Consider the following 12,149-nt stretch of genomic DNA (forward strand, 5'->3'; position numbering starts at 1 on the left):
GACAGAAAAGTACAGGAAAATATGAAGCGAGAGAGAAAAGAGAGAGAGGAAGGTGAAAGCTTCTTTGCAGCTGCAGTTTTCTGTGTGTGTAGACACGAGGGCTGATGTTCCCCTGGTGTCTGTTACACATTAGACCCAGGCTATCACACACCATCAGGCCTATGCCTATTAACTGCCTGAATCCTAATTAGATCCATGCCTTTGCACACACACACACAGTACATGAAAGAATCCCTGTATGATCAAATCCAACACCCAGCAACATGAATCTGCTCATATGGTTTACTGCTGGAACATGCAGTACAGTTAGCGGGAATATGGTCATGTTTTTAGACGTCTGTGGGTCTTTTGTGTTTGGGTTTGGTGATTTCAATTTGACTTTATGTTGTGCAACTGTATGGCAAATGCGCTGTTTTCTTTTGAAATTGTTGTGTTTGAGGGGTTATTGCTGCTTAGTGAACCACAAAAAAATCCCACTTACAGTACTTGGAGATTTCGTGAGTATTCACCAGCTCTGATCATTCTCCCTGTCTGTCTGCTCTCTCCTCAGACCTTGTTTTTGAAATTCTAATTAATCAAATCTACATTAGTAGACGTTCCACACACAGTAAGTTTCACATGTTAAGGTTTAGATGTAGATGAGATGAACATTTCTCAGATTTCCTGACAGAGCTCTTCATCCTTCCCTGTGACCTGTTTTGAATCTATCTCGTTGCTTAAAATGTCTACGCCTCTGCTCTCTGTGCTTCAAACCACATGGGTTCAATGGACAACAGTCGTCGCCAAATATGAAAACGTGCTTTTCGGGCATATAATTGTAAGTCAGCTACTACTGCAACTATGTGAACATCCAGTCTGCACGAAAAACCATTTGAGCACCACTCTTTGAATTATTTTAATGTATTCCCCATTCTCTTGTGTATTTTTTTCAATATAAAATGCAATGTCTAACATTTAAGGTTTATTATAACTGCTAAGTGATGTATTTGTGCTTTCAACCAAAGTACAATGGGCCATGAAATTGTTTACTTAAAGTGAAGTTTAGATGGTCAGGAGTTGGGGTGGGCAATATGGATAAAATCCTCTATTATACCCTGCATTCATGTGGTGTCGGAATAATTCACAACTATCAATGTGTTGTTTTAACACTCTGGGCAATAAAATAAAGAACATTTTCTTTGTAGCATCGATGTTGTTTCCACATTACAACTTAAAAGGACATGAACGCACCGAAGTTGGAAGAACGACTTCCCAGCTGAGGAAACGGGACCATCCAAAGAGCACATGAATGCAGCAATGTAGAGTAGTAACAAGTAAAGCAGTCGACTAAGTAATATTATATCAACATATGAATATATGTTGTGATATAGTAAACTTAACTGTTTATGGATTAAATAAACAGACAGGTGTGTCTGTCTGTGGTTAAGCTGGTGAATGAAATGTCTGACTAATGAAGATACTCATTTCCCACAAGGGCCTTATATCAAGAGATATTAAAGCTTGAAACCATGGTATGAATCTCAAAAATCTCAGCTGGCAGACACATTACAGTAATATCGTCGTTGTATATCGTTACATCACCAAACATGCTGAAGCATTATTGAGTGACATATTTCCTCACTGGCACTGGCAGGACACAGGACTTAAAGCTGTGATTCTAAACAAAGGTTGCTCTGATACAATCTGCCATTTGTCTCCATCACAGTGTGTGTGTGTGTGTGTGTGTGTGTGTGTGTGTGTGTGTGTGTGTGTGTGTCATGCATGAATGCAGAGAGGGATGGCAAAATGATCAACTCTGTCTCGATGAGTCCAAGCTGGCCACATGGCGGCGGAGCCCGGCAGTGGCCATCTGGACCGGCTGGCGGTGCGGGCTAATGGAGCGCAGGCTGACGTTTTGGCTGGTGGGCTGAGTCTTCAGTTTGGATAATGACTATAGTGATGAAATGGGGTGTAGATTTTGAACTTGGCTGTGAGAACATCATGCTGCAAGTATCTGTTGCTGGTTGTGTAACATCTTGGACGGCAGATCACAAATAGCACTGGGAGAGGATGTGATCCTGGATGATAATGTTGATGGACTTCATAATTAAATCAAACCTGCTGCCCAAATCTAGTTTTGTTGTCTTGCATCAGTCCTGTTTGTCTAATGGGGGAGATAAGGTGAGTTTAAGAGCCCTGAAAGCAGGCATTTAAATTCAAAGGATAATGTATGTGTGGAAAGCTGTCCAATTCCTCCACTGAGACCTTTTGCTAGCAGCATAATTAGGTGAATGGTGGAAAAAAATCCACCAATGTTAATCAGGTCATTAATGTGATTATTGATCCAAACAACACGGTCTCCTGATAGGTGACTGATATTTTAAAATAGAATCTGTTAAGAGCCAAGAGGGAGTGTTTCTGTGGGGTTTTCATGTGAAGCACAGTTTCCTCCAGGTCTAGCTTGTTTGTCTCTGTGTGAGCTGGTGTGGGAAGCAGTTAGCAGACCTCATTTGATGCAGGCAGGAGAAAAGGCCAGCTCAACAGAATCAGGGTCCTAATTCCCCTCTGGCATTGCAGAGGTCACTGTGGGAGGCACTCTTATCTTCTTTTCCTCTACTTATGTCTCTCCTTCTGCTTCTGTAATTTACTTGGCAGTCCTTGGTGGTTTGTAGCCCCCAGATTTCTTTTCCTGTATACACACATTCAATAAAGTATAAGTTCCCACAGACAGATGCACAAACACAAAATTACATCAAAATTACCTCAAAATTACATTTTTCCTGTTAGTTATTTCACAACTGAGTCAAACATAGAACTACTGCACTCAAATACAAGAACACTTGTTTTTAAAAAAAATGAAATAATCAGAGCCCAATATTAGCTTATCAAAGGTCGCATATATTGATATATGAAAGGCAATTGTTAGTTGTTAGTACATACTGTATCCAGGTCCCAATTACATACTCACCAAATTTAAGAAACTCTCATCAAAATGTTTCCTCCTTTATGTAAAGACAAAACAAACACTGGCTTGTGTATCATTATCAGATTATTTAATTATATCAAAATCAGGTTTGACCCCAGTATTGTAATATTTAAATATCACATATCAAAGTTACACATTCTTTTTTGATGCCATCACAAGCCATATTTGTCATTTGAAATTTCTTGGGCAACAACTATTTTCAGGAATTAGCTGATAAACATCACAGTGCTGGCACTGATGCAGCTTGAGGCTGAGGATGACAAAAACTTAAGGCATCTGAAGCATCCCTGGTTCTGTTTCTGTGACTCATCCACGGCTCACCTCCCTGTGTACCCCTCTGCTATGCAAATAGCTGCTGAGCAGATGACCTTTTTAACTGGAAATAACAGGCATGAATATGGAAATGTATTTATCTGGTGACTTTGACCAGTAAGCAGCAGTGCACGCATAAAGCTTTAGATTTTGATAGTGTGACCTCCGCTGTGATCGTTCTGCCTAAAGAGAGATACTGGCAGACTGCATGTGTGTGTGTGGTGGTCGTGGACTGTGGAGGATACTGATCAAAGCTCGGGGCAACAGGGGGAGACTTAAGAGGATTGTAATGCTGTGCCCTTGTGTGTGCCTTTGCACCTCTATGCCTGTGTGTGCACACAGTACGTGCATGTATTTGTGCTGGCACGCAGGGATGCACTCTTGTGCATCTGTGTATGTCAGTTTACTATTTGTGCACCTCTGTCTCCAGGTTTCTGACATAATGTCCACACTACAAGTCTGTTCTTTATTTCAGGATCAAGAGCACAGTGTGGAAGGAATGTGGCTAAAATAGAATAAACTAAATTATACAAGAATATTTAATTTAAAATTTCAGGTCAGATGTCTTTGAGCCAGTATAAAAACTTACATACATGTACATAGCATCAGTAATAAACAATAAGAAAGGTATGGGAAATCTAAAAGTGTTAGTGATATTACAGTATTGTGTTAGAGCTAAAATAATTAGAGTGGAAAATCAGTAACAGAAGCAAAATCAATGGGCTCAGAAGTAGAAATAACTCTAAATAGGAAACCAGAACTGGTTCATCAAGTTGTTATATTCATATAATTTGTGTGAATACAGAATTTGAATGGGGTTGTGTCTGTGCACATCATTCCATTTCAGTTATGTCATGATTCCTCTTTGGGCTCCCTCGTTCCCTCCTTTGGACTAAACACCGCTTCTGTAAGATTCCTGTTTCAGTCCTGTTTAGTTTGGTTTCCATTTCCTGCCTCCGTCCTTCTGCCCATCAGATATCCACCTAACTCCATCTGCTCACCTGTCTACTATTCCCACTCACCTGTGCTTCCCTGCCCACTCACACACCTCTCTTACTTTTCCTACTTAGCCCTGTCAGATTGTCTGCTTATGTTCCTGTGTGGTTCCCTATGAGTCTGCTACCTTTGTGTTGTAGCCTGTTGTTCTGTGTGTCTGAGCTTGGGTCCCCTCTGCCTGTGCTGCTTCCATTAGCTGTGACAAATCATGTCCGCACCGGTCCCAACATCCAATCATCACAGGTGAAGCCAATGCTAAGAGCTGCATACTGAGAGCCAGAGGTCTTTTGGCAAGTGCTGAGAGTAAATAGGACTGATTAACAATGAAGCGGCACAGACAAGATAAGACAGATGGGAGTCAGACACAGAGAAAGAGAGAGAGAGGGGGGCGAGGGTGTCAAGCCGGAGACAGAGCGAAGTATAATCATACTCTTCAGTCCAAGGCCAAATAGAAGAGGCTTTGAATTCTCAATGGGGTGACCACTGCTGGGGTGTGTGTGCATTAGATTGTGTGAACGGAGGCAGGATTGAAAAAGATTCTGCGTTTCCCCTGCGTTGGGGATGAAATTTGCATAGAGGGGAATAGACCAATGAATATTTTAAAACAGCAAGTCACTTGACAACGCAAACACTGACTGACAGCTGTGCAGAAAACACACTCATCACAAGTCACAAATGATCACACACGTACAGTGCACTGAAGGTTGCAACTACACTCTAATGTATCTCTTTGTTCATCAGCCACTGCAGACTCAGTCAGAGTCAGCTGTCAGGGGGAGAACTGGACACTGCATTTAAATATGGGGTCTGTTTCATTCATACACCCCGAAAAGCCTCCCCCATGTTTCCACAGGTTTCCCATAGACCATGCACCATGTAAAGTAGTCATATGGCTCTTCTAGACTTTCTTAATGTCATTGGACTAAATGGATCTGATAATAAAGACAGTTATTTCCCAGGGTTTTTTTTCTCAGAAAAATGTTTAATGTAAATGTGTAATGTGTATCACTTCAGAGCTCAGACCCAACCTAATGGTCCTCAGCTGGTCCTCACTAAGCCCCAACCACTTTGGCTACAGTTGCTATGCCTGTGAGCTTTCCATCCTCGCAGAGCACATGAGCAGTTTCCCAATGTAACAGCAGCAACTGAGCATTGTGACCTGTTTCATGACACAGTGTCATTATAATCTGTCTGTGACTGACACTGGCTCAACAGCCAGTAACTGATACAATGTACCACCAGAAATATTTAGTGATTTTCAAAGCAAAGGGGAGAGACAGTCAATGGTGCTGACTGAAATGATAGCTGTTAGCAGATTTGATCAGCTTTACTCCCTCCAGCTAATTAAACTCATGATATGAGTGTGTGGTGATAATGAGTTTGTTTAAAACACTCTCTGTTCTCTCCTCTTGTAGAGCAGTTTAAAGTAGGGATGCCCCGATCACGTTTCTTTGCTGCTGATATAGAAACCAATCACATGTGAGTGAGATCGTCCGATCCACGGCGGATACTGATCATTTTTTGTGTTTTGTTACAGCAGCTGCTTTGGTGGTTGGTCAGTCTGCTTATCTTTGTGGTGTACTGCGACTTCCAACATCCAGCAGCGTGACCTGATAAAAGGACCACGAGAAGTCGTCCTTATTCAGCCGACAACATGTTTTCACTTTGTTCAACAGAGCAGAACAAAAAGAAAAAACTCCCAGGGAGCAATGCAACTGTACCACTACAGTAAAGACAACTGAATTACACAATGTAATAATTAATTAACTACATGTGTTAATTTATGTGAATTAACGCAAACTTTAACAGACTGAAAGAAATATTAAGCCTATTCAATAGGCTAAACAGTGCAAATAGTCTAATAACTATTTATTATCATTATGCAAACTAAAGAAGTCAGATACTGGCTGAATTCAAGTTGTAACAAATGTAACAAATAAAATAAATATGCCTCAGAACATGACGTGCAACCCGGTGTGTATTTGGTATTTTATTATGGCATGCCTTGCAGATGACCTTATATCAGTGTCACACACTGTAAAAGTTCCACACGGCCGTCATGTTGTTTCGTTTTGTGGGCCTGTACTGCACCAGCACATTGAACAAGGTGGGAGGCTGGACTACACTGCGCAGCACACAGTGCTTCTCTCAGCCACAGGCACTGAGTACTGACCACAGGTGATCGGTTATAAGGTGATTAGAAGCATTAATTCCAATCTACCGATCACGTATTTTTAATGAAAATGGGCCGATAATGATCAGCGGCTGATCAATCGGGGCAGCCTGAATCATAAGTATGATTTTTTAAAATGCATAATCAGACTGTTTCATTCTAACATAATCCCGTTTGGCTCTTTAGCCTATGTACTTGTTTATACCTTCAAACTTCATGTTTTTTTACCTTCACCTTCACCTTTCAGGAGCTTTTAGGGTAAAGACTGTCCAGCATGTTTGGAAAACAATAATACAAACACAGTACCACACATTGGATTTTGAATTAAGAAACAGTGCTTTTCTAAACATGAATTTAAGGCCACACATTACATTTTTTTATTTATTTATTTATTTTTGCTGTTGCAGGTGCTAAGATCACTGTGTAAAATCTTCTGATACTGAGTATCACTGGTATTACAACCCCATACATCACACCTCAAGATGCTCCTATTGGCCGGGGCCTTATTATACTGTAAATTAAGGTTCAGTAAAGTTAGAGAACAGCTGCACATACATATATTTTATGTATTCACATAAACTTTTATGTATGCACACAAGCTTACGCCAGTGAAAAAACAAATACACACATACACAGTCGTATACCAAGAAAGCTATTAGCCTTCTATTGCCTGTCGCTCTGGAAATGTCAAGACACCATTATGTGGAGTTGTATTGCAGGGTTTGTTCAGCTCACCTTTGGTATTTCCTCTTTTTTTTTGTCTAAGATGCCAGTGGGTCCAGTGTTATGGTAATGTTCAGTTTGATAAGCCAGCACTGTGGCTTGATAGACAGGGCCTGGAACAATAAGAGCTCTGGCCCCATCGCTCTTGGCAGTAGGGCAGGGACACAAAGGAGACATAATGAGGAGAGATAGCATTGTGATGGGAGGCTGCAGATGAGAGAGACTGAAGGTATTGTGTCATGTGTGTATGTGTGTTTGTGTGTGTGTGGGTAGAGAAAGAGACAGGGTGTCAGCGTGGGAGGAATCTTGTACGCTAGTTTGATTGTGTGTTTGCATGTGGGCATCTGTGTGTGTCGGAGTGATGGAGAGAGAGAGAGACAAGGGTCTGCCAATCAATCACTATGGTGACAGACAGCCTATTATCAGCACAGTGTGCGTGTGTGTGTGTGTTGGTTTGTGTGTTACAGAAATAGACAAAGCTTCATAACAGGCTGATCAATAGTCTATTCAAGGGTAATGAAACACCAGTCAATATCACCACCCACATTCTGGCTCCTAAACTGATGCCTCTCTCTCTCTCTCTCTCTCTCTCTCTCTCTCTCCATTAAAATCAAATTTCACTGATTCACTGATGCCCCTCTGTTCCTAGCCAAAAATAATGTTTGCTGCATTGAATTAATTTAACCATAATTCTGAAGCTACTGTGCATCGGTGTCTTCATATAACATATTGTGCACTTAGGTGGTGCAATGTATTCTAGTTACTGCACATAAATAAAAGCATATCAGTGAGAATAAGTTAAGCTGCCAGTATGTTTCTTTATAACGTCAGATGATCAAATACCTTGAGAAATCCCGACACCTTTCAAACATTAGGCTTTTAAAACGCATCTCAAAACCTGAGACCTCTGGTAACGATGATGTTATCTCACCTGGTCGCGCCCTGATTGGGTCTCATCAGCCTCAACTACCAGTAGTGAAAGCAACATGAGTTACAAAGAAACATTTGGGATAATGTAAGTAACTCAAAAAAATATATATATAATACACGTGTCCCGTCATTTTCAGAGATTTTAATGTGGAAAAATTTCATATTATAACTTTAACAGGTGAGCTGTTGTTTCCCTTGTCTCCTCTCCTGGGGAGGGAACAGTGATTCCTGTGATTATTTGAGAAATATACAGTATATAAGGTTTGGTCCAGGAACTTGGTTGGTTTGTTAGTGCTCTGCTCTTCACTGTATAATAAAGACTCCTCCCTGAAGGTTAATGTGATATTTCATAAAAGTGTAATAATGTTGTCCGACGTCATTGAGGGCCGTCTCTATACTGTAACCTGTCCCAGGGCCATAGAAGAACTTAATGAACAGGGTTTGGTTTCATCACTTTATTAGAAATGAAAGCGAAGGCCATGTTCAAATTGTTAATGCCACTACACTCAATACACAGTTCTGTTTATGTAGAAGATAAATGAGCCAAACTATACTGGAGACTGCACAAAAGTAAAATCTATAATGTGGAAGTTGGGCTAATATGGGGGATGTGCTGCAAACTGAAATTCACAACTGAACTCAGCCTCTTGCCTCCTGCAGTGCGGATCCACCCAGGGTGCCTCTCCCCAGCTGAGAAGCACTGCTGCGCAGTAACCTGGACCTGGTTACACTGCAGGGCTGCTACAATCTCACTGAAGCTAAAAGTTTTTACCACAGTCCCGTGGCTCTCAAGATCAATTCAGTGCAGCTCAAACAGGAGACGTTTCGCTCCTATAAACCATGATACCTTCAAATTTGACTCACAGTGCGGAGCACTAAAGATAACCATGGATTTTCATTAAGCAGAAGTTACGTTTTTGTGGCAAATATGATGTTAGCATGAGCTAATTGTGTCTTTATAAATTTGTCTCTATAAATCTGATTAAACAATGGCGCAGTGGTTGTCTTAGCAACCACTGGGAGCAGGTCGCCGTGGTAAAAATAGATCGTCCTGTCTGTGAAGAGGCGGCTATAGCTTCCCTTTCTCATTTACTCTCCACCTCTTGTAACTGTATGTCATTAGCCAGTCAAAGGAGTGGAAGGTGGAGACTGTGTGAACAGGTGCTAACAGATATCAGATGTGTGCATTTAGCACATGGCAAGGTGAGACATTTAGAGTAATGATTGTACTGTTACACTGCACATCCACTGAGTGGACTGAGAGATAACAGGAAGAAACACCTGCATGAATTCATGAAATATAGCTGCACTGCAATATTGTTAAAAATGTTAATGTTTTTTTTAAGCACTGCTGAAGTAGTTTTTGTGTTAAGTTGTTTTAGTTCAGTTTGAGGCTTTACTTTATGCATAGTGTTGTATTAGACTGCATTATTTTATTTGGTGTTTCTTATGAGTTTGTCTACAAATATGGAGGAGCAGAATTATTAGAAGCACCTTGCAGTGTAATGTTTTGTTTTATTCATTTGGCAGTTGAATTTAATGATTGTCTCATCCTCCTCACATTCAGTTGGCCCCTCTGCACGTCCTCCAGCCTTTGTTGGTCCTCTCACTGAGATGACAGCCGATGCACCCCATCTGCAGAAACAACAAAAGAAACAGCAGTACGTGAAAAGCACGTCTCCAAGCCTAGTTCAGCCTTGATGAAGAGACATAAATTAACCCTTGAACAGTGAGTGAATAAATGGACAGAATTATACAAGAAACGTTCTCCCTGTCAGGGACGCTCTGTATTGCTTGTTAATTAGTGAAAACCCAAGTCAGAAAGCTTGTCAGCGTCATCACTGGCTGAGCTGTGGCAGAAACAGCTCAGCAAGTAAATTCATTTACTTATTGTGATTACTACAGTAACATTTAAACAAACACTTAATGTTTTTGACATAAGACTATTATAACCAAACAATAGCTTACCTGTTGTCTGTGCTGTGATAATGTATTTATTCCCACTGAGTCCCGTCCCACTCTGGCTCATTTTATCCTCACTACTACTGTGAAAATGATCCTTGAAAACCAACACAAAAAACTGATACTGTATCTCCATCTTCTTTAATGCTTTCAGGTAAATACATATTCCCGCTGTCAGACCAATCTGCGCTGTCACAAATGTTTTGGTCTCTTATATATCTGGAGATACAAAAGAAAAACTCCTGCTCATGGGAATTATGACATTTTCAAAATCACTCCTCTCAAAATCGGAGCCAAGGATGCTATAAATACCATCAACCATCAACAATCTGCCAACAGGAATGACTTCACAAGCTGCACAACGTTGATTAGACCTCTCCTCCGAATTGTTTTGGTGTAAAACTTCCTGATTGACAGCTCTTTGACTCTCCTGTTAGCTTTATTGCACCTATTAGGGCGGGATAATTTACACCTTTATGATGCTTTTAGGTAAATGGAGTTTAGTGACCTCAGTAAACTCCCTGCGTGGCTCCGTCAAACTTCGATCTGACGAGATGTGTAATCAGCCAGAATAACAGAAAATGCCTGTGTGAGTGCACAGAGCATTTAAAGCCCTGATACATACCTGGTGTACTGCTCCACTTGCGTCCAACTGTCACAAGGTCTGCATTATAATTATGGCCTCAAGGCATTTACTTACAATGTCACAGACAGACAGACGTGTCAGACTACTGTATATTTCAGTTATGCATAATAAATTCAGTGTCTACAAAGTTGTATTTTAAGCCTTAAAACCTTTCAGAAATAACAGCAGCTCTGTCACAGGCAGTTTGGCTGCCCCATCATTTTGTCTATTTTGCAGCATCACTATACAATAGCATCCAAAACTTATGTTGAGATTTCAATTACGAGATAAACATAAACCGTGTCATAATGACTTAATGTAACAACCCTTTATCCCACAGATGTCCAATCAGATAAAAGTGTTACTTGAGTACTTACTCCTGCTCTGATAGCTAAACGGCATGATAATTATCAATCCCATATTGTTTGGATTTCGGATCAAACCATACAAGAGAGTACAAGAGTGACTTCATCTCCCAAACTCCATTTCCTGTAATCACTTGGATCGTGGCAGCAGGACCCTCTGAGAGCCAAGTGGCACTCTGCCCGAGGAGGAGGAACTAATCAAGTAAATAGGGGTTGACTTGTAATTTGTCCAGTCAAAACCCTGTTGCCCTGCAATTAAGGTGTGATGGAGAGGTCAGAGCCAGAGTCTGATGTTAGGCTGTTAAACACCAGTATTTACTGGGGTCACTTACTTAGAGAAATGGGTTGAGGTCTGTATTTTTGCTGGGGGGGCTTCAGTTAAAAAAACATGCAGTTACTTAGAATTATTGTTTTTGTATTGGTATTTTTACATTATGTCAATACTGTTTCTTCTAAAATACTTCATGAATAATTTAAAAAGTGATTGATAAATAATGATCTATATCACATTATTATTTTACCATATATTTAGAATTACGAGGAGTGACAGTGGTAGATGTACTGTAGCAATATCAGGTGTAAGATGTACAGTAAGTGCATACAAATGAGCTGCACTTCCTTTTGTAACTAATGCGCTCATCTCTGTGGTACTCAGCAGGCTGAGGAGATGCTGCAGACTTCATCACCCTGAACCTATAAATGAGCTTGTCATCTCAGGAAGCTTTGATAATCCGTTTACATACTCAGTCCCAACTTCAGCATGACTCTTAATAAGAAGCAATAAATGTTATACTACCATACTCTCTATGTCTGGTCATATCTGTAGGCACTTTATTAGGAATGTTATACTAGCACTGGGTAGGACCTCCCTTTGCTTTTAAAACAGGAAACATTCCTTTGAGATTCTGGTCCATTCTGGAAATTTTGTACTCAAGCAAAAGTACTTCTATTTAAAATAAATTTAACTCACATAGAAATGTTGTATGGTGAAAATGATAATATATGATAACACTATTAAATTAAAGAGCGTCTTTAGACTCCCTGGTGTATATGTAGATATACACGCTTTGGTATTTCAATGCCTAGACACTGTTCCCA

At 40.5% G+C, this 12,149-nt stretch overlaps 1 long non-coding RNA gene across 1 annotated transcript; it reads left to right on the forward strand.

The window, feature by feature from the left end:
- The first annotated feature begins 9,162 nt into the window (after window positions 1-9,162).
- Window positions 9,163-11,830, forward strand: LOC139636400 (uncharacterized). Its single transcript, XR_011694392.1, has 3 exons — window positions 9,163-9,302; window positions 9,667-9,828; window positions 11,707-11,830. It is a non-coding gene; the product is annotated as an uncharacterized lncRNA (long non-coding RNA).
- The last annotated feature ends 319 nt before the right edge of the window (window positions 11,831-12,149 follow it).

Source organism: Trachinotus anak, unplaced genomic scaffold (assembly GCF_046630095.1).
Source record: "Trachinotus anak isolate AG129_WGS33_773 ecotype Australia unplaced genomic scaffold, CSIRO_AGI_Tana_v1 ptg000019l, whole genome shotgun sequence".
In the NCBI taxonomy this organism is placed as follows: Eukaryota; Metazoa; Chordata; class Actinopteri; order Carangiformes; family Carangidae; genus Trachinotus; species Trachinotus anak.